Source organism: Rhinopithecus roxellana, chromosome 18 (genome assembly GCF_007565055.1).
Source record: "Rhinopithecus roxellana isolate Shanxi Qingling chromosome 18, ASM756505v1, whole genome shotgun sequence".
Classification (NCBI taxonomy): domain Eukaryota; kingdom Metazoa; phylum Chordata; class Mammalia; order Primates; family Cercopithecidae; genus Rhinopithecus; species Rhinopithecus roxellana.
In genome coordinates this window covers 1,271,579-1,299,292 of record NC_044566.1, presented here as the reverse complement: position 1 = coordinate 1,299,292, position 27,714 = coordinate 1,271,579, and positions in this window count along the sequence as shown.

Here is a 27,714-nt window from a genome sequence, read left to right as displayed (position 1 = left end):
GTCAGTAAGGGTATAAGGAAAAGATCAAAAACCAGTTTTATCCTCTTTAAATTCACATTAAAATGATGGGTTGCATTATCCAATTAAATTAAGATTATAGGCACAGAGGCTGGGCACAGTGGCTCATGCCTGTAATCCGAGTACTTTGGGAAGCTGTGGCCGATGGATCACCTGAGGTCAGGAGTTTGAGACCAGCCTGGCCAACATGGTGAAACTCCATCCCTACTAAAAATACAAAAATCAGCTGGGCATGGTGGGGCACACCTGAAATCCCAGCTACTCAGGAGGCTGAGGCAGGAGAATCACTTGAACCCAGGAGGTGGAGGCCGCAATGAGCCGAAATCGCACCACTGCACTCCAGCCTGGGTTACAGAGCAAGACTCTGTCTCAGAAAAAAAAAAAAAAAAAGGAAAAAGAAAGAAAGAGAGAGAGAGAGGGAGGGAGAGAAAAAAGGAAGGAAGGAAGGAAGGAAGGAAGGAAGGAAGGAAGGAAGGAAGGAAGGAAGGAAGGAAGGAAGGAAGGAAGGAAGAAAGAAAGAAAGAAAGAAAGAAAGAAAGAAAGAAAGAAAGAAAGAAAAGAAAAGAAAGAAGAAAAGAAAAGATTATAGGCACAAACAAACTGTAGTAAAGGCAAAATACATTGCAAAAAAAAAAATCCCAAAATATCCTTCACTTCTCTCTATTCAAATTAGTTGTTTGGCCCTATTCAGGAAGAAAGATAATGCGGGAAGACTGTGGTTCCTCTGAATCATATACATTTGAGTTAAATTACATATTTTTTACTTCCTAGTTGTGTGACTTTGGGAAAATTATTTAATCTTGCTGAAATCTCAGAGTCCTAGTTGATAAAATAAGGATTGTTCTGAAAATAAAATGATTTGAGAATGAAGAATAAAACAAGAATAAATATTCCTCTTGGAATACCTGGCACAAAATATTTACCGAATAAACTAATGTAAGAATAATATCTAATCATAACAATAGAAACCATAATAATAGAAGGCCTTACAGGGGGAAAAAAAGAAGCAAGGCACTCCTTCCTGGACCTTCCAAGTCAATGTAGAGCTTGAAACAGAAATCCTCATGCAACATGAAGACATTTATTTTCACTCTTGCATTCAGGCTTGTCTATGATTTGTGTTTTTTAATAGAGACATGTTGCATTACACAGTTTGATTAGACTTTACAGCTAATCTAGTCTATGTTTTTAAAAAGATTTACACCCCAGTCATTGTTGTCGAACAGCACTATGTCTGCTGTGCCCGGCTGAGCTCCACCTGCTGCATTAGGCAAGTAGCAGCTGATGGACAGGGCACACCCGGAAACACAGCCCCTCCCTGGTGCCACTCCCTGTTGACTACTCCATCAACTCAGGAACACTCTGGGTTGCGTTTTGAGCTACAGATCTTCAGTTTCCCTTGAGTGAGTATTGAACTGCAGAGTCAATGACCGTGAACCAGATTACCATAAAGAGGATGGAAGGTCCACACGATGAGCACTGGGGCCAGGAGCTGAGAAAGAGGAGGACGATGGTGTGAGAGAAAATCGACAGATAGCTAAACATACAGCACATTTTGCTTCGCTATAACTGTACAGCAGGAGAAGAAAGAACATGAGGCTGGGAACATACTAATATCTGCAATGCACATGGCGGGCATGAGTGGCTCTGGGCAGATGATCCAGCAGGCCACGCCTGACCTCAAGTTTTGCCTCCTCAAGAATCAGAGCTCTTCACGGGTTCTTAGAACCCTCTGTGGCTCCATGCCTTGCCTCCCCAAGCGCTCCCGTCCTAGCCATCTTCAGCACTTTTACTTTTCTCTTCTACAAAGCCTTTGTATTTCTGCCAACTTTTTCCTAAAACATACAGACAATTGTCATCCTTCGGCCAAATAGAAAAAAAATGGTTCCCCGTTTTCCCCACAAGGTTGAATTTACACTCCTTACGTGGCACGCAAAGATGTTCACAGTCAAAAAGCCACCTCGCTCAGCAACCTATCCCCTCGCACTCTGTTCTTGCCAACCACCCAGACACACGGGACCACTGATGGGACACCTAACTCCTACCTGAGATTTTAAATATTCTCCTTCGCATAGAAAGTCAGTGTGCCAGCACCACTTGTTAAATAAGCTACCCTTGCCGGGCGCGGTGGCTCACGCCTGTATTTCCAGCACTTTGGGAGGCCGAGGCAGGCGGATCACTTGAGGTCAGGAGTTCGAGATCAGCCTGGCCAACATGGTGAAACCCCGACTTTACTAAAAAGACAAAAAAAATTAGCCAGGCATGGTGGCAGGTGCCTGTAATCCCAGCGACTTGGGAGGCTGAGGCAGGAGAATCGCTTGAACCCAAGAGGTGGAGGTTGCAGTGAGCTGAGATCTCGCCACTTCACTCCAGCCTGGGTGACAGAGACTCCGTCTAAAAAATAAAAATAAATAATAATAATGATAATAAGCTACCCTTTGCCACTGAACTAGAATAGAGTTTTTTGTCTAATATTTAATCTCATGTATACTGGGCTTTGGTCCTTGCTTCTGTTTGGTTAAAACTATTTGGTTTACTACTTGGTTAAACTAATCTGTTTATCTATCCCGATGTCATATTAAGTTGACTCCAGTGGCTTTAGAGTATTCACTGACATCTAAAAAGCATTGCTGTGGCTATTCCCAAAGCTCTGAATTTTCATGTGCATTTTAAGATCATTTTATTCAGTTCCAAATTAGGTACACTCTGCTGGATTTTAATTGTAATTTCATTAAATTTACATATGAATATTGAGGGAATTGACTGCTGAGGTGTAAATAATGCTCTGAATCTTGACTGGCTTTTTGAAAATGTCAGATACATTTTCATTTCTTTATTAAAATTTATTATTAATTTTATTATTATTACTTTTATTACTTATTAATACTTTCGCCAAAAGGACATGACAAATCACAGACATTCTGGACATCCTCAGGGCGTTCGCCTTTTTACAGCTTTCTGAGAACAAGAAAAGAACAATAAATGTTAAAAAGAGATAGTGGTGGGGAATTTCTTGGTGACTGATAATCACTTAACTATAATCACTTTACACATCCTCCAAAACACTGTATAGATCACCAATGAAAACAAATAAAACCACACTAATACTATGCCTTCAGAAAAACGATATAATGGAAAACACAGCAAATTCAACAATAGTAATACGTCAGAGCTGAAACCAGTCATATCCATCTTATCAACATTTTCAACTTGGCTCACAAGGCAAGAGCCAACCACATGCCACATGCAAGAGACACACCCAAAACAAAGTGATTCAGAAAGATTAAAGCATCTACAAAACGCACAAGGCAAATGGAATCAATGAGAAAATCGAGGTGGTGCTCCTGACAGCACCCAGAAAGAATTTGAGGAAAAACATTAAGTGGGACAAATTAAACACCATTGAATCATTTTAAATATTTCACATTAATATATAGAAGGTATTAAGACTCATGCACCAAGTGACACATCAACTTGTTCATAAAGTGGAAACTCTGAGAGATGAATGATAGACACAAACACATTCTCGGTGCGAGAGATATCAGATGGACAAAAACTAAGGAAGGGTATTAAAGAGCCCCAAGTGCAAGACTAGACAGTTTCCCCTTAACCACACACACACACACACACACACCCATATAAACTAGGAGCAGAAAGCAAGAAAGTGTTAAAAAAGAAAAGAAAAGGAAGTGTCGAGGTAATAGGACATGTCAGAAGAGTACAGGAGCCAGTTGAAAGTATCAACAATGGCCAAAGCTGGAACACTTTGAGCATTAAGCAGTGTCGGATTATAACCCAAATATAAACATCCATGGATTCATAGCATATAAATGGTTGAATACATTAATTAATATGGGAGAAGGGACACATCTCTCATGCAGTAAGATTTCCCATAATTTACGTAGATACCCACCCCCCACCCCCGCAAAGAGGGGAAGCCTAACTTCGCGTTCCTTATTGTGGGCTGCACCTAGTGACTTCCTTCCTGGTGCTCAAGGTCAACATTAAGAGTCAAAGATCATGTTGATAATATCTCCACTGCATAGGATTTGATAATGATGCGACTTTTACTCTGTGCTCTTCCTCCTTATAACTCCTCATCCCACTCTTCTCATGAGAAAAACGTCAGACAAATCCCAGTAGCGGGCATCCTGCAACATCCCAGTGACTTCCTTCCTGGTGCTCAAGGTCAACATTAAGAGTCAAAGATCATGTTGATAATATCTCCGCTGCATAGGATTTGATAATGATGCGACTTTTACTCTGTGCTCTTCCTCCTCATAACTCCTCATCCCACTCTTCTCATGAGAAAAACGTCAGACAAATCCCAGTAGCGGGCATCCTGCAACATCCCAGTGACTTCCTTCCTGGTGCTCAAGGTCAACATTAAGAGTCAAAGATCATGTTGATAATATCTCCGCTGCATAGGATTTGATAATGATGCGACTTTTACTCTGTGCTCTTCCTCCTTATAACTCCTCATCCCACTCTTCTCATGAGAAAAACGTCAGACAAATCCCAGTAGCGGGCATCCTGCAACATCCCAGTGACTTCCTTCCTGGTGCTCAAGGTCAACATTAAGAGTCAAAGATCATGTTGATAATATCTCCACTGCATAGGATTTGATAATGATGCGACTTTTACTCTGTGCTCTTCCTCCTTATAACTCCTCATCCCACTCTTCTCATGAGAAAAACGTCAGACAAATCCCAGTAGCGGGCATCCTGCAACATCCCAGTGACTTCCTTCCTGGTGCTCAAGGTCAACATTAAGAGTCAAAGATCATGTTGATAATATCTCCGCTGCATAGGATTTGATAATGATGCGACTTTTACTCTGTGCTCTTCCTCCTCATAACTCCTCATCCCACTCTTCTCATGAGAAAAACGTCAGACAAATCCCAGTAGCGGGCATCCTGCAACATCCCAGTGACTTCCTTCCTGGTGCTCAAGGTCAACATTAAGAGTCAAAGATCATGTTGATAATATCTCCGCTGCATAGGATTTGATAATGATGCGACTTTTACTCTGTGCTCTTCCTCCTTATAACTCCTCATCCCACTCTTCTCATGAGAAAAACGTCAGACAAATCCCAGTAGCGGGCATCCTGCAACATCCCAGTGACTTCCTTCCTGGTGCTCAAGGTCAACATTAAGAGTCAAAGATCATGTTGATAATATCTCCACTGCATAGGATTTGATAATGATGCGACTTTTACTCTGTGCTCTTCCTCCTTATAACTCCTCATCCCACTCTTCTCATGAGAAAAACGTCAGACAAATCCCAGTAGCGGGCATCCTGCAACATCCCAGTGACTTCCTTCCTGGTGCTCAAGGTCAACATTAAGAGTCAAAGATCATGTTGATAATATCTCCACTGCATAGGATTTGATAATGATGCGACTTTTACTCTGTGCTCTTCCTCCTTATAACTCCTCATCCCACTCTTCTCATGAGAAAAACGTCAGACAAATCCCAGTAGCGGGCATCCTGCAACATCCCTGAGCAGCACTCCTCAAAACTATGAAAGTCATTGCACACAAGCAGCAAGGAACATCCGAGAAACTGGCACAGCCACGAGGGGCCTAAAGGGACAGACACCCAGATGCCATGTGGTATCCTGAATGGGATCCTGGAGTAGAAAAAGGACAACAGGTAAAAACCAAGGAAACCGAAGTAAAAGATGAAATGTGATTCATAATCCTTCTTTCTGAGCAAACTATCACAAGGACAGAAAACCAAACACTGCATGTTCTCACTCATAGGTGGGAACTGAACAATGAGATCACTTGGACACATGGTGGGGAACATCACACACTGGGACCTGTCAGGGGGTAGGGGCTTGGGGGAGGGCTAGCATTAGGAGAAATAATTAATGTAAATGACGAGTTAATGGGTGCAGCAAACCAACATGGCACGTGTATACCTATGTAACAAATCTGCATGTTGTGCGCATGTACCCTAGAACTTAAAGTATAATAATAATAAAAAAGAAATATGGTTCGTGATAATGTACCAACACTGCTTTAGTATTTGTAACATATGGTGCAGAGTATATAAAAACGGTATTATTTTCTCTTTATTTCTGTAAATGTAAAACTATTATGAAAAACAAATTATACTATAAAGAAGAAAAAAAGCATGGCGACTTCGAGCTACTAAAGGGTTCAGATTCTAATGCAGTGTTTCCCAGTTCCTACTAAGATATTTTTCTGGATTTGTTGCTGGCAAAATACGTCCAGGTTTTTTATTTGAAAAGTAGTTTTTGGTCTGCGAGAGATAAGGTAGGAGGTCCATTTGCAAACATTTCTTTAAGAGCACAGCAAGTAACTGTTCACTTCCTTAGGAAGGCTGGCCTCACATGAGGTCATGTCCTAAATAAACATTTTGTTATTGTTGGTGTGTACGGATTCATTATTACTGACAGCCAGGGAGTCATTTGGTAATTTAAGAAACAACAGGATGGAAGGTCATTTTTATTGGCATTACGTGCTTAATCATGCAGTCAATGACTTTTATAGTTAAGCAGTAAAATAAAGTGCCATCCATCAAACAGAATATACGGAACACTCCAATTGACAAAATAGACACATTTTCATGCTATTCTTGCCTTTTCTCTCTTCTTCTTTTTGCAGGTAAACTTACTGAATGAAGTGAAATCCACTCAATACCCCCACTATCTTATCATCCGTGCATTTCTTGATCTCCAGCACTCAGCCTTACACTCCTGCAGGATTGTATCTGCCCCCACCAAGGTCAACCACGACGTCCTAATTGCTGGAGTGCAGTGGGAGATGCTTGTTCTTTTCTTGGTCCATCTTGCTTTGACGTGGTAGCACATGAGACTGAACCCAGTCAGGGCTCAAAGAGGATGCAAGTGACAGTCGGGACATGGAGTAAGGTGGTTTCCATTTGGGTTTACCAATACACCCAAATGTTGTTTACCAGTAAACAAGCTGTGCTGAAGACAGAAACCAGGCCCAGGATTCAGGCAGGCACAATGTTTCCTGCTCTCCAAGGCTCAAGGAGGCATGCAGGGAATTCCATGGTCAAGGTCTCCTGGATGAGCCAGGGAAGCCCAGACCTGAAGATGGACTACTTTTTCCAGTTATAGGTTGTAAGAAGTAAAATCATGGCCGTCACCGAGGCTGCTCTCTCTCTCTCTCTCTCTCTGAATTACACACCTCCCTTTCACACTTCTTTCTGAGTCACCAGGTCTGCCGCACCTGACCAAGGGCCATCCTTCCTGTCAGCTCCGCCCACTCAGCATCTGCACAGCCCATTCGCTGCTCCCCTCTCTCTCCATGACTGCCAAAGTTCAAGCCCTCTTAACTCATTTTCTTTTCCCCTCTCACCCCAACAAACCTTCTATGACAGTGATTCCAATGTCATCTTAAAAGTAAAAGTAATATCACTTTATCATTCAAAATAAATCCATTATTTAATTCCCATTGCCTCCCAGTGAGGTTGAACTCCTTAACACATCATATGAGGACATAATGGATAAACACGTCCTCACCTTCTCCAGGCAGATTTAAGCCCTATTGCTAGATGCTTCCCCTTCTCCATCCCAACACTTAATCTTTTGTAAAGTTTCACCACATTGTCTATAAATTTCTTTTTGTACAGGAATATAGAAATACCAGAATTGAGGTGATCAAGGATATGTTAGACGTTTTAACCTCAAAATTGTTGAAAGAATGGTTGGTTGAATTAATTTTAAAATCTTGAAAACTTTCAGAATTGTAGATATTAGATAAGAACCACCTCAGTGTCTTGAGAATACTACACTGCCTACCACTCACTGGGATAAAATATAAAACGTAAGACTCCCGTCCTTAGCAGAGCACATCAGTCTCAGCAGACAGGCTGATACATAGACAACTAATTTCACACCAAAGGCATGAAGTAAATCACAGCGATAACACAAAGATCCAACATTTACGGGACACTTAGGAGGAACCACACTGAAAATTATCCCACATATTTCAGGTCATTCAGTCCTCACAGTTATTGAAGATACATACTGTTAGGAGTCCCGTTTTACAGATGCGGTGGCACACCTGGGCTAAATGAGTCTCCCAAGTCATGCAGCTGGTGAATAAAGGATCTGGGTTTGATCCCCTTTGGTGGATGACAAAGCCTGCCCATGAAACTCGAGGATATGAAGCACACTTTCAAAATTGACTTCCCAGTTATACTTTGCAAAGACTGCCAAATGGTCTCATATTGAGAAAGGGAACACATAGTTTTTCGTGGATATCAATTGTTTCCTAAGTTTCATTAGTTGTATTTATGAGTAATGGAGACTGTGGTGGATTTTCTATTTCCATCACTGGAATACTGCTGCCCACTTCCATATTCTTCCTTGTATTGACAGGGACTGAAAGCCTGAAAACTACATTTTCTAGTTGCCAGCAGAATTTTAACTTCGACTCCACCAAGAGGCACCCACTCAGGCATCAGAAGCAAGAAGAGGAGTGGCAGCCTGGATGGTCCCATCAGGAGCAGGCAGATGGGGGAGCTTCCACAGCCAGGGGATATGGAGTGTGGGAAACTGCAGCTTCCAAGGCGGTTCCTGCAGAACACCTGCGTTGGTCCAGAGGTAGCTGAGATCATCGGCCAGTCATGTGTTCCTGGGATTCTTGACTTTCTGAAACCAGCAGCCATTTTCTTTTCTATTTACTTTCCCAGGCATTCTGACAGTTTTCTAACCTCCAGTTCATGTGTTCAATCCTCTCAAGTTGAAGCACTTAGAATGATTCCTGAAAAATGCTTATTGATACTCAGGGTCTGTGTTGCTTTCCCAGGGCTGCTGTAACAACGTATGGACTGGGCTGTTTAAACTACAGACATGTATTATATCAGAGTTCCTGAGGCTAGAAATCCAAGACTGAGGTGTCAAGGTGGTTCCTTTTGAGGGATGTGTGGGATGTATGTCCTTTTCAGGCCTTTCTTCCTGGCTCGCAGAGAGCTGTTTCCAGGCTTACCTGGCATTCTCCCTGTGTGTGTGTGTCCAAATTCTCCTTCTATAAAGACACCAGTCTTTTTGGATTGGGGCTTACACTAACGACCTCCCATTCACTTGATTACTTCAGTAAAGACCCCATCTCCAAATCAGAGCACATCTGAGGTAGTGGGGTAAGACCTTGACCAGATCATTTTTGGAGGGACAAAATTCAACTCATAAAAGGCCTAAAATGGGATGGGCACAGTGGCTTATGCCTGTAATCCCAGCACTTTGGGAAGCCGAGAAGGGCGGGTCACTTGAGGTCAGGAGTTCTAGACCAGCCTGGCCAACAAGGTGAAACCCCGTCTCTACTAAAAATACAAAAATTAGCCGGGTGTGGTGGAGCATGCCTGTAATTCCAGCTACTCAGAAGGCTGATGCAGGAGAATAGCTTGAACCCGGGAGGTGGAGGTTGCAGTGAGCCCAGATTGTGCCACTGCACTCCCGCCTGAATGACAAAGTGAGACTCCATCTAAAAAAAAAAAAAAAAAAAGCCTAAAACAAGAGTGATTTATACAAGATAGAAATTAATTCAATTCATTCTTTCTCATGGAATTCAGGGATGGTATATCCACAGCTGGTTTACTGTTCTACAATATCCTCAGAGAGCCAGGCTCTGTTTTTTCTCAGCTGTCCCTGGTTATCTTTTCCAAATTCACCTCATGAATCAAAACTATTACTCCAGCACCAGCCATGACGCTATTCCAGCTACCAGGAAATGGTAATGGGCAAAGAAGAAAACAGTACAGAACAGGAGCAAGATACCTTTTAGGGAAGTTTCACCAAAACTCTGCACATTTTCCATTATATTCTGCTGCCTGTAAGTATATCAAATAGCCACATCCATCTTCAGGGTGGGACACTGAGCAATGCAGATAATGGAAGTTGCCTAGCAAAATGCGCCAGGCTGAAAATACTACAGATCTATAGGCTGTGGTTTCTGCTTTTTGATTGGAAGTAACAGTGAAAAGACTCTAAAAAGATGTTGCTTAAATAGATCAAAGGAAAAACTGTCTAACCTGAGGGTTACGTCAAACCTGATTGTTATTTCTGAAAGCAAGATTTCTTCTTTATCAGATGTCTTTGCATGCAGTGTATGTGTTGAAAATGTTGTCAAAGGAAGACTCAGAGGCAGAGTCATTTAGAAAGGAAAAGGTTTTATTTGCAAGGAGTTCTAGGGGAGTCAGACTTCAGAAAACCTGGCTCAACAAATATAAAACATAAACACTTTTAACAGTTGCAAATCACAATGTTTAGTAAGTTTATAGTAGTCTACACTTTCTGGAAAAAGCAATTTCTCATGCAGTTATGATATTCACAAAGTTCATAATATATATTCAGATAATAAATTTTTTTGGTCATGAAGTCAATATTTATGCAAAATAGTCAAGGTTTTATTATTTTAGGTAGAACCAGTAAGAATGATCTATTATCTCTTGGCTTATCTCAAGGTACACAGTATTTTTTTTTTTTTTTCAGACTGTTACGGCCCAGGAAGTTCTTAGTGATAGCAAAAGCAAGGCAGAGTCAGTTCTTGTTTCTACATTGTCAGCCAAGATCTCAGTTCCTTCCTCTATGCTTCCATTTTTCCTTTACACTCCTAGGTAACAAGGACAAGATATCAAAATTGATCTTCATCTTAGAGAGTTTTGAAAGCTCAGGTCTCCCTTCTTTGGCCTTTAAGACAAAATATTAAGATACTAATATTGCATGCCCTCCTATACTCCTTGGTTTCCAAAATCATCAGCACTCACATTATCCCTTGCTCTGCTGAAATTAAACACCTCAACATCCTGGTGATTTCCTTTGGTTCCTTAGAAGAAACAAGTGTGTCAGGAAAGGGAAGGAACAGGGACCCCACCCAGGGCTACCCAAAACATGAAACAGGTAAAACATCAGGCTAGGCTTAATCACAACTACATTACCATCTTCTCTTTTTAAAGAGACAATGAATATATTATGTGAGTGTTTGAGATGACTGCAGTTCATGAGAAAAAAAGCTTTCTATTGTGTGCTACTTAGGAGTCGGAAGAGCAGGCACTGCTGGCTTGCCCCATCTAGTGGTAATCACCACAGAGAAATAAAGCAGCCTTTTGTGTTCAAAATTAAGAACCAGGATGCGATTGAAGCCAAATGTTCTCATGCCTTCAGTTGCTCTTTGTTAAAAATTCAGCCACATGATAAAAGTATATTAATTTTTTAAGCAATTGGAATTTGGGCAAGTGAAGTTCAAGACCGATGCTCAAGGAAGTATTTCTTCTAATATTAAAATTAGTTGAGAGATAAATGTCAAAGGTCATCAGACCTCACAATTAGTTTAAATAAATAATTACTTCCCTTTTATTGTACCCCATCCCTCTTCTCAGAAAAAGTTATCCTTGCTACAATGTTGTAATACTGGAAGTTAGATTTCTGGTCAGTAACCTTTTACTGTCACTGATGTTTGACCTACAGGGCCCATTGTTTGTTCAGGTGGCGTTAAGGGTTTACACTTCTTAAACAAGCATCAGAACATGGGGAATGTCCTGCAATCCAGAAATTGTTCTTGAATTCTAAATTTCTTTTCTTATAAATCCCAAGCAAATGATTAATTTATCCTAAAATACAATCTCTCTAATGAAAAATAACTATGATTACTCCTATAATGAAAATGAATTCTTTAAGATTACTCCAATTAATTGGTGGTAGTTACAAGAAGAGCTGTATTAAGAAATAGCATATGATTAGGCTGAAAGCAATTTAGTGAAAGCAATTTGGCTTACTGGAATTGAACTGATAGTAAGATGTTCAACATAAAACCTAATTGAAAGTGAATATTCTTGAAATGGTGTTTTTTTTTAACGTACGGTGTTTGTAAAAATGATTTTTAAAAAATATGTAGGTGCTAGTAAGAATTTGGAGGCAGTTATTTCTACTTTATTCCTTCTAAAAGCATTTTTTAAATGTATATTCATTTATTGCTGCTTTGTTTTCTTTGCAATAACAAAAATGTGAGAAAATCTCAGATGCCCGAACACTGGGAAGTAGGAATCCCTGGGCAGTTAGTGTTTGGGTGTTCTTCTGAGAGGTGGATAATTTTATTTCTCTACTACAATCTAGAAAAATAAAATTAAATCGGTTTTTTAAATTTCTTTTTTGAAAAAGCAATTGAAGATACTGATAAAGATCTGAAATTTGATGGAATTGTTTAAATACAGAGCTACAAACTCTGGCGACACAACAGAAGAGTCACTATTCAGAGAACGTATGTGTATGTTACTATTTTGACTAAATTCTCTTGGGGCCCAGTATACACTTGACTAAACACTACTGATCAAATCACCTATGGACACATTGGGATGAACTGAAAGGCCTTAAGGCTCAGCTGGAGAAAACCATTAGATTGATAGGAGATCTCAACAGTGACTGAAAGAGTCAACTGACTTACAGTATTCCACCAGAGGTGAGAGGGTTAATTTTCTCACCCACTAGAAAATAAATTGTATTTCTACAAACAAAGAAAAAATGTTCTAGGCACAAATCTTGTCATCTTCATGATGCAATAAAAATAACAAAAAAATCATATAGTTCCCCAAGCTTTAGCCTTTGTTGGGGAATATAAAAACCAGAACTGAATCTAACCAAGAAATCCTCTCCACAAAGTCAGTAAAGAAAAAAAAATGGTTTCATCATTGAATGAGCATTAATTGAGAAAGTGATGCACGTGACAGGTAATCTGCTAAGAGATTGCACAGACAGACAGAAACCTCACCCTTTTGTATAGTCGAGGATACACAACCTACATACTCTCCAGCATAACAACCATTAGTCTCAAGTAAGAGGGCTCGGTGGTAGCATTTATTACATGTAATTCATTTAAATCACCTGGTAATTGGGGTGACCATCTATGTTACCTAATTAGCTCTCAATAAAGGAAAAATAAACTCTCCTATCTTTATGACCGGAAGCAGTTTTACAACCTGAAACAACATGTCCACCTACATGAAGCTCCTACCCCCTCCCACAGCAAATGAGACAGGGGTCACCATCTTCCTTGTTGTTTACATTTCCAAGATATGGCTCCTAGGTCTTTGAGAAAGACACTCCCAGGTTGTGAAGCTGGCCATGTTAGTTTTTTAAAATATTTACCATATCTTTAGAGAAGACAGAGAAAGAATTTACAAGTGTTCCGAAGAAAGTGCTCTGAGACAATGAGAGTGGGGTGGTTGGTAACTTTTTCTCTTATTTTTAACTGGGAGAGGGAAGACTCCTACTTTTACTTTTTCTTTGCCCTTCCACCTCCTGCTTTTGCTTGCCAGAGGAGGAGGACCTTTGATCACGATAGCCATGGACGATAGACTATGGACTATTATCCACAATCTATGGATAATAGGCGAGAGAAAGACTGAGCCAGGATTCCATCTAAAGGGCCATAGGAAGCCCTTGGAATAACTCAATCTGTATGTGTACTAGAAATTATTAATCAGCATAAGGGATGGTACAAATAGTATTTCATTGGAGAAATGAGTGGTGTACATAATATACGACTGCTGAGGATAGTTAGGTGTCTCTCTTGGCTCATTTGGTAAATGTAAAATTAAGATTAACCTTCTAAAATGGTGCCAGAGGTCTAAACCTCTGGTTAATCCTTTGGCCTAATACTTCAAACAATTTGGTATATTCTACCTTTAGAACTTTTTGAATTTGCACCCGAGTAAATCTTTCATACATACTACTTACCAAAGTACACAAAAGGACAGAGAATTGGTTTTATGTCTGTATGCAGATTGCAATACTCATCTTTGCAGTGCACCTCCTGGTAGACAGTTTGCTGGGGCAGGGGTGGGCTGCCTACCTCTAATTGTTAGTAACTACTGAAGTGCATAAAAAACGATATGACACGTGTGAGTTGCCAATTTCATTTAGGCCCATTTCCAGCAGATGTATATCTATCTCAGAAAAGGTTTAATTTATTAAGCGATGAAATAAATGATTGGATATGCCAACACAAATACTGAAGGTCTCTTCAAAATCTAAGAGAGTGAGCAAAGCTTAAATGTTTTTTACAATTATGCTAATCATAAATAAATAAAAAAATACATACACAGAGAGAAATAAAGATGGCTTCATAAATTTTAAAATCTACCAACAACTGGCAATGAAAATCTAAAAAGACAAAATGATACGGCTTTTACATTGAGGCTGCTTGTTGAAAAAAAAAAGATTAGTTGAAAATAGGTAAAACTGCAAAATAGACAAAATTAGTAATTTTGCTTAAATTCATATTATATCTTAAATGATCCTTATACCGTCATTATTTCTTTTTTTATATATGTAATAGTTACATACAAAAGCATTTACAGTTTTGGTATGTGGATTTATACATTTCAGTAATTATATAAAATTTCGTTAGCTGGGTTTGAACTGCAAACTCAGTTTCTTGGGCAGCAGTTCTGGTCTCAATTCAGATATTTTGTCCTTAGCTGATATACTGAGTTTATTCTTCCTATGCATGTTTCGGGGGTCAGGGTTGTAGGTAGGTTGATTCTGGACATTCATCCTTCGGTTGTTTCCTTCGAGAATTTCCTAGTTTCTGCAATAGCTTTTTTTCTGGTTTCTTATTTATCTAGTAGAAAGATGCTAGATTTTTTTCACATGTGCCCCACAACCCCAAAGAAAAATTACTTAGGGAGTTTCTTTTTTAAAAAAATGTATAGACTTATGAAATACATCCAAGTTCAGTTTTGTTACACAAATATATTGAAGTCTGAGCTTGGAGAGGACCCGTCACCCCAATGGTGAACATTGTACCCAACAAGTAATTTTCTAGCCTCAGCCCCGCTGCCACCCTCCCACCTAACTTAAGGAGTTTCTACCTTCCCTTCTCTGAGTAAGCCTGCTCTTCCCTGGGAATTGTCTGCTTCTCTTCATCCTCCAGGGCCTCCTGGTTGCGGTTTTTGTTCATGTCCAGCTTTTGTAGTTATTATCACTTATTTTATTCTGCAGCTTTGTCTGGTGGACATCTAGTCCATTTCAGTAGACACTTAATAGTGACTTCTGTAAGCAGAAGTTCTCCAACTCTCATTCTGACAGGCAACTCCCATCCTCATCATACATCTCCAAAGGAGAAAATGTATAAACTATAGAAGGGGGAACAAGAGCAAAGTGCATGTGCCCGAAGCTTCTTAATTAAAACATGTAGCTAATTACATTACTTCATGAATTAGTCATGTTCTATGAGGTTTGAATCCAAGAACCAGCATGGGGGAAATAATTGTACTTATTAAATTCATATGGGCATGGTATTAGAAAATAAGTCTTACATTTTAAACAGACGTCACAATCTCTCACAATGACTACCCACGAGAAATGAAAAAAATAGCATCTTTACATTAAACTTTTTGTTATCTGAATTGTAACTTATCTGGTGTCATTTTTATTTGCTAAGCTTATTGACAAGCTCTTTTGAACCACTGTGTTGACACAATGAGAATTATGGATATAGGAAACAACATAGAATGTAAATTCTTTGTGGCCGTTTCAACTCTCTCTGTTTACTTGAGATGTGAAAATCATTTTACCCACTAGATAAGACCTTAGCTAATGCATAATGTAAGCGCCTTCATCTATTTACAAACTAGCATCACATACAGAAAGAAATTGATGTAGGGCAGGAAAGTGGGAATTTCACAGCTTTTTAGATTTTCTTGTTAGAGTTTATAATGGGCTTTACTTAATTTTCACAATCAAGAAACATGAACTGATCCCTTTTGTAAGTAAAACACTGTGCTAAGGAATGGGGATAGAAAAGTGAACAAGACAGAAATAGCCTTTGCCCTGATCAGCACCTGTCTAGTGACAAAGGCAGATGCAACGGCCCAATAATTGCCTGACCACTGTGGGCAGGAACTGAGCTCCGTGTTTTGTCAGCTTGTCTCTCATTTGCACACCAACCCTCCTATAAATTAGTATCCCTGTTTCACAGATCAGGAAACCGAGACCCAGGAAATGTAAGCACTTGCTCAAGTATGCATATCTAAAATGAGCACAGTTGGAATTCAAACCAGTTTCCTTGGACTGTAGCTCCCACGCTACTGTCAGGATAGAAAGCTGCTCTTCAAGCACGTAAGATACCCCAAACATGTAAAAGCAAAGTCCTGTGCCATTTCAGAGGAAGGGTTAAGGGACTCCAATTAGAGAGATTTGCAAAATCTTCCTGGCCAAGAAAGTGATTTCCTATATAAGCAAACATACTGATGTCCAATTGAAATTAATCAAAATCAAATACAAATTATTCCACCCCAACTGCCACAGACATGCTTCTCCGCAATTATAAATTCATAGCTGGTAAGTTCAAAGAAAAGTGTGTGGGTGAAGATTTACAGAAGGCTTTTTCTAGTTAAAGTGTAAAATGTGGATGGTCCTTAAAATATCAAATATTCTCTGATTCATCACATTGTTTTGGTCTGGTGCACTCATTTAAAAGAAAATGATGATTTGAGACTTTAAGATAAATAACACAATCATTAAAGTTATAATATTTCTAGATAATAGCAACCTCGTCATTAAAATTCTACCATTTCCATGGTTTTTTATTAATATAATTCACAATACAGATGAATTCGTTCAGTCTTGGTGATGCATGGCTACTCCAGTTCAAACAAAAGTAAGTGAAATTCAAAAAGGCTGCCTCTAGGGCTCAGGGCCTATTAAACTTAATTCATTATTAAACTCAAAAGCTAATTAGAAATGGAAAGAAAGAAATGTAGATGCATTTTCCACCATGAGTTAAAGCAGTTGGTTTAGGAAACAGTATGAAGACCATAATAATTTAAGCTGAAATGGAGCTTCTCATCCAAAAACTTCAATGAGATGAGGCTTGCAAGTATTCAATTTAAAGAAAATGCTTTTTCACCATTCAAAGGGCAGAAAATGAGGCTCTGAAAATCTCTCTCTCAAACTCTCGTACTGCTTCACAGGCAGCAGAGTGAGGGTTTTCAGGTGGTGGGGCAGAGGTGTTGGAGAGAGGTAGGGAAGGACCAGCCTACCATTTCATAAAAATTTCTGCAGCTCATGTTCAATAGTACTGCAGACAGTTCACTAAATCATTAATTACCTGTAATCTCATTCATTGTGGTCTTCATTAAACTGCTTAAAATATAAAACTACTAAGGGCTTTACCAAGGAAGGTCACTGGGACTCTGTGGATTTCCACAATGATCTGATGGGAGAAGAGGATTGACCAACAAAACAGAAGAATCCAAATCCTCCCTTTGCTCAGCACACATTAGCTCACGTAACAGTCTTCACATTATATGGACCAAAAGAGGACTAATCACGTCCATTTTCTTCGCCAGTCTGTATCTGGCAACCAGACTATTTCCTGAGGCACAACCGACATTCAGTGATGGATAAATGAGCATGGGCTTCTCCACTGAGCCCTGGCCAGACTGCACATCACAGTGTAACTGACTGGTGTTTTCTGGAGGCTGTGAGCCACTCACTTGTGACAGGAGAGTTTGCAGACAGAGGGATGGATCAGGTAGGAGGACCTGCTCAGCCCCTGGACTGCCTGTGTTGCTGGAAAAAGGGTGGAGAGAGAGAGGAGAAGGGACCCACTGCTGGCATCAGAAATCAAACTGCACATGGCATAAGTGTATTCCTGGACAGTGACACAGAGATCTGAGGCAAATTTCCAGGAGGAGGAAGGAGCCGAAAGAGAATGAGAACATTTAGCCCTGAATCCAGCACACTCTATGCAGTCAGTAAACTTATCCAGCACACCTTACAAAGGACATAGTCTCAGGCATCATTGTACTTTTTTACACTATATTTGACCTCTGGGCCACCTTGGATTTTTCCATCCTGCCTCAGCTAGAGCAGTCCTCACACTGTCCACACCCTTCCAGCCCTCCAGGGGCCCACATTGCCTCCCTCTTCTCCATCTTCAAACCCCTTCTCTGGCTCCTGATTTCAGCCTGTGAATGTGCCAGGGATGCCCCTCCACCTACTGCTCCCACTTCCTTCATCATCAAGGCAGTTGAAAAAAAGTTACGTTTTACCTTCAAACCACTTGAAATCATGTGCCTTACCTCTGTTTTCTCCAGCTCTCACCCATCACTCAGCCCATCACAGGGAAAAAAACTTCTAAATCCACACTCACAAATATCTACTTCCCACAAACGTCCTCTTTCAACCTTTGTGCACCTGGTGGTGGCTGTCTTCCCTGGGCCTCTCTCCTCTCCTCATTGCTGGGTGTTAATGTTGAGAAAGTAGATAGGGCTCTGCAGCATATTTAGTGTGGGAAATGCTGATGTCACCAGAATGCTCTGACTGGTGGTAAGGTAGCTGGTTATACTTCACCTACACTTCCTAGAAAAACATCCCCCTTGTGCAAAAAAAAAAAAAAAAAGAAAGAAAGAAAGAAAGAAAGAAAAAAGCCTCAAGATGAGCCTAGAGGTGCTCTCTAGAGTTATACAGAACAGAAAAAGCTAATACTGCTTCTTAAAGACAACACTTCAAATGTTCAAGATAACTCCCATGCCTCCTCCACCAATCACCAAGCCCATTTCCCAAGTCTTTTCTCTCTCTTTCCTCCTTTGTTGATGGCGATTCCTTAAATTAGTGAGAATTTAAGTCCAGCATCAAGGTCTATACGCTCCGCTGTTAAGCTTATCATCTTTGGAAGAAAACCTGTCAAATGTATTTTTTCTCTAAATAAAACATGCTTTTTTATTTCCATAGGTTTTTGGGAAACAGGTGGTGTTTGTTTACGTGAATAAGTTCTTCAGTGCTGATTTCTGAGATTTTGGGGCACCCATCTCCTGAGCAGTATACACTGTACCCAATGTGTATGTTTTTATCCCTCATTCCCCCTCCCACCCTTTCCCCCAACTCCTCAAAGTTCATTGTATCATTCTATGCCTTTGCATCCTCATAGCTTAGCTCCCACTTTTGAGTGAGAACATATGTTTGGTTTTCCATTCCTGAGTTACTTCACTCAGAATAATGGTCTCCAATTCCATTCAGGTTTCCGTGAATGTCATTATTTTGCTTATTTTCATGGCTGAGTAGTATTCCATGGTCTATATATACCACAATTTCTTTATCCACTAGGTGATTGATGGGCATTTGGACTGGTTCTATATTTTTGCAGTTTTGAATTGTGCTGCTATAAACATGCCTATGTATCTTTTTCATATAATGACTTCTTGTCCTCTGGATACTCATAGTGGGATGGCTGGATCAAATGGTCGTTCGTTCTACTTTTAGTTCTTTAAGGAACATTCACATTGTTTTCCATAGTGGTTGTCCCACTAACAGTGTAAAAGTGTTCCCTTTTCACCACATCTATGCCAACATCTATTTTATTTTTATTTTTATTTTTGGATTTTGGCTATTCTTGCAGGAATAAAGTGGCATCATATTGTGGTTTTGATTTGCATTTCCCTGATCATTAATTATGTTGCACATTTTTTCAAATGTTTGTTGGCTACTTTTATATCTTATTTTGAGAATTATCTGTTCATGTCCTTAGCCTGCTTTTTAATGGGATTGTTTGTTTTTTCTTGCTTATTTCTTTTAGTTCATTGTAGATTCTGGATATTATTCATTTTTCAGATGTACAGATTGCAAAGATTTTCTCCCCCTCTGTGGGTTTTCTGTTTACTCTGCTGATTGTTTCTTTTGCTGTGCAGAAGCTTTTTAGTTTAATTAGGTCCCAGCTATTCATCTTTGTTTTTCTTGTATTTGCTTTTTGGATTCTTGGTCATGAAGTCTTTACCTAAGCCAATGACTAGAAGGGATTTTCTGATGTTGTCTTCTACAGTTTTTATGGTTTCAGGTCTTAGGTTTAAGACCTTCATCCATTTTGAGTTGATTTTTGTGTAAGGTGAGAGATGAGGATCCAGTTTCATTCTTCTACATGTGGCTAGCCAATTATCCCAGTACCATTTGCTGAATAGGGTGTCTTTTCCCCACTTTATGTTTTTGTTTGCTTGGTTGAAGATTAGTTAGCTATAAGTATTGGCTCTATTTCCGGGTTCTCTATTGTGTTCCACTGGTCTATGTGCCTATTTTTATACTAGTACTATGCTGTTTTGGTGACCATGGCCTTATAGTATAGTTTGAAGTCAGGTAATGTAATGCCTCCAGATTTGTTCTTTTTGCTTAGTCTTGCTTTGGCTATGTGGGCTTTTTTTTGGTTCCATATGAATTTTAGGATTTTCTTTCTAGTTCTGTGAAGAATGCTCATGGCATTTTGATAGAAATTGCACTGAATTTGTAGATTGCTTTTGCAGTACAGTCTTTTTCACAATATTGATTCTATCCATCCATGAACATGGGATGTATTTCCCTTTGTTTGTGTCATCTACAATTTCTTTCAGCAGTGTTTTGTAGTTTTCCTTGTAGAGGCCTTTCACCTCCTTGGTTAGTTATATTACTAAGTATTTTATTTTATTACTTTTTTTTGCAGCCATTGTAAAATGAGTTGAGTTCTTGATTTGATGCTCAGCTTGGTCACTGTTGATGTATAGTAGAGATATTGATTGGTGTACATTAATTTTGTCATCTTGAACCTTTGCTGAATTCATTTATCAGTTCTAGGAGCTTTTTGGATGGGTATTTAGGGTTTTCTAGGCACACAGTCACATCATCAGCTAACAGCAACAGTTTGACTTCCTCTTTCTCTTGTCTGATTTTTCTGACTAGGACTTCCAGTCCTGTGTTGAATAGAAGTGGTGACAGTGGGCATCCTTGTCTTGTTCCAGTTCTCAGGGGGAATGCTTTCAACTTTTCCCTGTTCCGTATATCGGCTGTGGGCTTGTCACAAATGGCTTTTATTACATTAAGGTATGTAGCTTCTATGCCAATTTTGCTGAGGGTTTTAATCATAAAGTGATGCTGGATCTTGGTCAAATGCCTTGTCTGCATCTACTGAGATAATCATGTGATTTGGCTTTTTAATTATGTTTATGTGGTGTGTCACATTTACTGATTTGTGTATGTTAAACCATCCTTGCATCCCTCATATGAAACCCATTTGATCATGGTGGATTATCTTTTTGATATACTGTTGGATTCAGTTAGCTAGTAATTTGTTAAGGATTTTTGCATCTATGTTCATCAGGGATGTTGGTCTGTAGTTTTCTTTTTGTGTTATGTCCTCTCCTGGTTTTGGTACTGGGGTGATACTGGCTTCATAGAATGATTTAGGGAGGATTTCCTCTTTTTCTATCTTGTGGAATAGTGTCAATAGAATTGGCACCAATTAATCTTTGAATGTCTGATAGAATTCAGCTGTGAATCCATCTGGTCTTGGACTTTTTTTGTTGGCAATTTTTAAAATTACCATTTCAATCTCGCTGCTTACTTTTGGTCTGTTGAGACTTTCTATTTCTTCCTGGTTTAATCTAGGAGGGCACTATATTTCCAGGAATTTTTCCATCTCCTCTAGGTTTTCTAGTTTATGCACACAAAGGTGTTCATAATAGCCCTGAATAATCTTTTGTATTTCTGTGGTATTGGTTGTAATACCTCCCATTTCATTTCTAATTGAGCTTATTTGGATTTCCTCTCTTCTTTACTTGTTAATCTCACTAATGGTCTATCAATTTTCTTCATAAAGAGAACCAGCCTTTTGTTTCATGTATCTTTGGTATTTTTCTGTTTGTTTGTTTAATTTCATTTAGTTCTGCTCTGATATTTGTTATCTATTTTATTCTGCTGGGTTTGGGTTTGGTTTGTTCTTATATCTCTACTTCCTCAGGGTGTGACCTTACGTTGTCTATCTGTGCTTTCTTTGATGTAGGCATTTAAGGCTATACGCTTTTCTCTTAACACCACTTTTGCTGTATCTTAGAGGTTTTGCTAGGTTGTGTTACTATTATCATTTAGTTCAAATAATTTTTAAATTTTTATCTTGATTTCATTATTGACCTAATGATCATTCAGGAGCAGGTTGATTTCCATATATTTGCATGGTTTTGAAGGTTGCTTTGGGAGTTATTTCCAGTTTTATTCCACTGTGTTCTGAGAGAGTACTTGATATAGTTTTAATATTCTTAAATGTATTGAGACTTGTTTTGTGGCCTATGATGTGGTTTGTCTTGGAGAATGTTCCATGTGCTGATGAACAGAATGTATATTCTGCAGTTATTGGGTAGAATGTTCTGTAAATATCTGTTAAGTCTATTTGTTCTCAGGTATAGTATAAATACATTGTTTCTTTGTTGACTTTCTGTCTTGATGGCCTGTGCAGTTCTGTCAGTGGAGTACTGGAGTCCCCCACTATTATTGTGTTGCTGTCTATCTCATTTCTTAGGTCTAGTAGTAATTGTTTTATAAATTTGGGAGCTCCAGTGTTAGGTGCATATATTTAGGATTGTGATATTTTCCTGTTGGACTCGTTCTTTTATCATTGTATGGTATCCCTCTTTGTCTTTTTAAAAAGCTGCTGCTTTAAAGTTTGCTTTTTGTGATACAAGAGAGGCTACTCCTGCTTGCTTTTGGTGTCCATTTGCATGGAATATCTTTTTTCACCCCTTTACCTTAAGTTTATGTGAGTCCTTACGTGTCAGGTGAGTCTCTTGAAGACAACAGATACTTTGTTGGTGAGGTCTTACCCATTCTGCTATTCTGTATCTTGTAAATGGAGCAGTTAAACCCTTTACATTCCATGTTGATATTGAGATGTGAGGTACTATTCTATTCATCATGCTATTTGTTGCCTTAACATCTTGGTTTATTATTATTATTATTGTGTTTTTGTTTTACAGGTCCTATGAGATTAATGCTTTAAGGAGGTTCTATTTTGGTGTATTTTGAGGATTTGTTTCAAGATTTAGAACTCCTTTTAGTAGTTTTTGTTGTGTTGGCTTGGTAGCGGTAAATTCTCTCAGCATTTTTTTTTTTTTTTTTTTTTTTGTCTGAAAAACACTGTATCTTTCTTTCGTTTATGAAGTTTAGTTTTCCTGGATACAAATTTCTTGACTGATAATTGTTTTGTTTGAGGAGGCTGAAGATAGGGCCCCAATCCCTTCTAACCTGTAAGGTTACTGCTGATAAATCCACTGTTAATCTGATAGGTTTTCCTTTGCTAGTGTGATCTTTTGGGGTGTTAAAGAATTTGTTTCATCATATTCCCAGAATTGTTTTTCTGGTTTCATCTCATTTGGGTAGACTATGTCAGAGGGAAGATCTGGAGCTCAAGAGTTACTGTTCAGATTTCTTTGTCCAACAGGGTACTCCCTTTTTCTGTCTTTCTTCTTCTTCTTCTTTTTTTTTTTTTTTTTTTTTTTTTGAGACAGAATCTGTCTCGCTCTATTGCCCAGGCTGGAGTGTAGTAGTGCAATCTTGGCTCACTGCAAGCTCCGCCTCCCGGGTTCACACCATTCTCCTGCCTCAGCCTCCTGAGTAGCTGGGACTACAGACACCCACCACCACACCTGGCTAAATTTTTGTATTTTTTTTTTTTTTTTTTTAGTAGAGACAGGGTTTCACCGTGTTGGCCAGGATGGTCTCGATCTCCTGACCTTGTGATCCACCTGCCTCAGCCTCCCAAAGTGCTGGGATTACAGGCATGAGCCACCATGCCCGGGCAGGGTGCTCCCTTGATGTAGTGCTCGCCCCCTTTTCCTAGGGATGTGGCTTCTTGCATGTTGAACTACAGTAATTGATATGCCTCTTTTTGGTCTAACCACCCAGAGGAGCTACCAGGCTCCAGGCTGGTACTAGGGGGTATCTGCACAGAGTCCTGCAATGTGAACTGTCTTCGTGTCTCTCAGCTGGGAATAGAAGCGCCTGCTCTAGTGGAGGTGGCAGGGGAATGAAATGGACACTGTGAGTTGTGGTTTTGTTTACTGCACTATTTTTGTGCTGGTGGCCTCCTGCCAGGAGGTGCTGCCTTCAAGAGAGCATCAGCTGTGATAGTATAGAGAGGATCAGGCACTGGGTAGGGCCCTAGTGCTCCCAAGAGAATAAGTCTTTTGTCTTTGGTTACCAGGGCAGGTAGAGAAAAACAACAGGTGGGAGCAGGGTTAGGCCTGTCTGAGCTCAAACTCTCCTCGGCCGGGGTTTGCTGTGGCTGCTGTGGGGGATGGGGGCGTGTTCTTCAGGCCAAGGGAGTTATGCTCCCGGGGGCATTCTTCCCGCATCGTCTATGTCATGCAGGTTGTCAGGGAAGTGGGGGGAAAGTTGGCAATGACAGCCCTCACCCAGCTCCCCATGCAGCTCAAAAGGCCAGTCTCATTCCTGCTGTGTTTCCCTCAACAGCACAGAGTTTGTTTCCGGACAGTGGTGAGCAGGGCTGAGAACTTGCCTCAGGCTACCAGCCTCCTGGCTGTGAAAGCAAGCAGGGCTTTCAGGTTTTGTGCCTCCCCACCTGCTGCAGCTTCTGTGCTTCATCTGCACTCCTGATTCACCCGCTACCCCCACCCCGTGAGTTCTGTCCAGGAACATTTGCCTTCCATCGAAATTGTTAACCAAGTTCAGCTGGAAGTTTCCTTCTCCCTGTCGTCTTTTCCCAGTTCTTCTTGCAGCCTTCCCCAAGGGCGTCTATGAGACAAAGTCAGAGGTGGCTTCCCTGGGGACTGAGAGCCCACAGGGTGCTCTCTGCTGATTCTCTACCTTTGTATCTCACTCAGCTCTATAAGTTGTCTCAGCTCCAGGCAAGGTGGAATCCTTCTTCCGGGATCTAGACCATCAGGTTTCCCAGTGACGGTGCCTGTTTGGGGGTGGATGGCCCCCCTTTCATACTTTCACACTTTGGGTACTCACCGTTTGGGGGCTGCCTCCTGGGGCCTGCAGGAGCCATCTGCTTCCTTCAAAGGGTCTGTGGATTCTCTTGGCTTTCTCGGTATTTTCCTGTGGTAGTTCTTGGAGCAAAAGTTCGCGATGTGAGTCTCCACCTGCTGCTTTTTCCGTCCAAGTGGGAGATGCAGCTTAGTCCTGCCTCCTAGTCATCACTTTCCTCTAGAAAAAAACAACATGTTAAACTTATTACCCAAGAGAAAACACTAGCTGACAGTATAAAGAGCTTCAAAGAATTTAAGAATTAATGGACAGTAGATCCATAATAAATAAAACCACAGTGGTGGCTGCAAACTCCTGATATTCAAGGTTGACACTGGGAGCCAGGAAATAAATCCCTGGAGGGGAACCCCAGAATGTATGCAGCAGGAACCTGTACGGGTGTATTGCTATGGGCGGAATTGTGCCCCATTCATATTTGAAGCTCTAAGCCTCAATATGACAATATTTGGTGCTACAACCTTTAGGTAATTTAGGTTAGATAAAGGTGATAAGATTGGGCACTAATCTAATAGGATTAATGCCGAGAACGAGACAGCAGAGATGCATGCACAGAGAAAAAGCCTTTTGCGGACACAGCAGGAGGACAGCCATCTGCAAGTCAAGGAGAGAGGTCTCAAAAAGACAAACCCTGGTGACTCCTTGCATTCAGATATCTGGTTCCAGAACCACGAGAAAACAAGTCTCTGACTGAATACGGTGGCTCATACCTGTAATCCTAGCACTTTGGGAGATTGAGGCAGGTAGATCACTTGAGGCTAAGAATTTGAGACCAGGCTGGCCAACATGGTGAAACCCCGTCTCTACTAAAAATACAAAAATCAGCCAGGTGTGGTGGCAGATGCCTATAATCCCAGCTACTCAGGAGGCTGAGGCACGAGAATTGCTTGAACCTGGGAGGTGGAGGTTACATTGAACCAAGAGCTTGCCACTGCACTCCATTCTGGGAACAGAGCGAGACTCTGTCTCAAGAAAAAGAAAAAAGAAAAAGAAAAAGAGAATAGGTCTCTTTTAGTTAAGCCATCCAGTTTGTGGTATTTTGTTATGGCAGTCTTAGCAGATGAATACATATGTCATACAATACAGTATAAACACAACACACTCTTATTAACTGATTTTACAAAGCAACTCACAACAATGAGGGCAATCAAGAAAACAAGGAGTGGCATTAAGGCAAGCATTTGTTTTCCTATTTGAATGGTGATGAATGCTATCATTGATGTAAAACATAGGTAATTCCCTATAGTGGAGCTCACAAAGCCAATTCGCCAGCAAGCTGCCAATGAATGAATATTTCTGCAGTTAAAGGATCATCAGTTTCTGGCCCCAAATTTGATAGTTCGATATTAGAAGGTGTTGGTGATCTCAGCACAGTTTGAGAAAGATTGGCTCTGTTGGTAAGGCACCCACAATGTCACCCATGTGCCTTTTGTTCTGTGGGTGTCCTTTGATCAAGCACACTACAGAACACGATTTCTCTCTCCTTGGAACATATCTAGGCCAAAGTGGTTAAAATGAAGATAGTTGCACACTAGATCTCACTCCTGAAGTTTCATTTTCCCTTCCACAAAGGAAAGGGCTAAAGTTATCTTCTGTGTGAAAGTTACAGCAGACTTTAAAATGTGATTCTTTAAGAAACCATCTCATTATTCACTGACAGTAAAAAAATCACCTCCTGTTGGTCTCAATCCATCATTTTAAAGGCTGTATCTGATTTTACAGTATTTAAAATCTGTTCTTAAGCGTTTACTATTGCTAGCCCATGGGCCTTCTTTTTCTTTTCATTTCTAAGTAAAGCATTAGTGTCCAGATGGAAAAATAGACCAATATCAGGGGCTCGCCATCACAACTGGTCTCAGCTGAGTATGAGTGGTCTGCTCTGCAAAGCTAATGAGTGCTTAGGACAAGGGTGATGAAGCAGAAAGCTTAACAGACTGCACTCACATTGCCAGGCTCCGCATTCTAGATACACTTCACACTAGTTTTTGAGACTTTGGGCAAGATACATAACTTCTCTGTGGCACTATTTCCTCATCTGTAAGGCACAGTTAATAATAGCATCTGCCCCAATGAGTTGTTTCAAAAATCAAATTAGATTTAAACAATAAAAAGTCATGGATGAGGAGAAAATGTTTGCAAAACTCGTATCTGACACATAACTTGCATCCAAAATAGACAAAGAATTCTTAAAACTTAACAATAAGAAAACAACTCAATTAAAAAGTGGGTAAAAGATCTAAACTGGTATCTGGCCAACGAAGATATACAGACGGCAGGAAAGCGTATGAAAGACGCTTAACATCATAGGTCATGAGAAAATTGCAAATTAAAACAACAATAAAACACTTCTCTTCACCTGTTAGAATGTCTTAAATCTGAAACACCAACATTAAAGGCTGGGGAAGATGCAGAGCAATGGGAACTCTCATTCCTTGCTTGTGGGAATGCAAAATGATACAGCTACTTTAGAAGGCAAGTTGGCAGTTTCTTGCAAAGCTAACCATAGTCTGGCCATCGGATCCAGTAGTCTTGCTACACAGAATGAGGCATTTGTCCAAATAAGTCAAAAACTGGCATCCACTCAAAATCCTACCTTTATAGCAGTTTTATTCCTAATTGCTGAAAATTAGAAGCAACCAAGATGTCCTTCAACAGGTGAATGGATAAACAAATTGTGGATTATCCACACAATGGAATACTACTAGGCAATAAAAAGAAATGAGATATCAAACCGTGAAAAGACATGGAGGAACATTAAGTGAAGATTGCTGAGTGAAAGAAGACAATCTGAAAAGGCTACATACGATTGTTGCAACTGTATGACATCCTGAAGAAAGCAAAATGATGGAGGCGGTAACGTATTAGTGATTGCCATGGGTTTGCATGCGAGGAGAGAGGA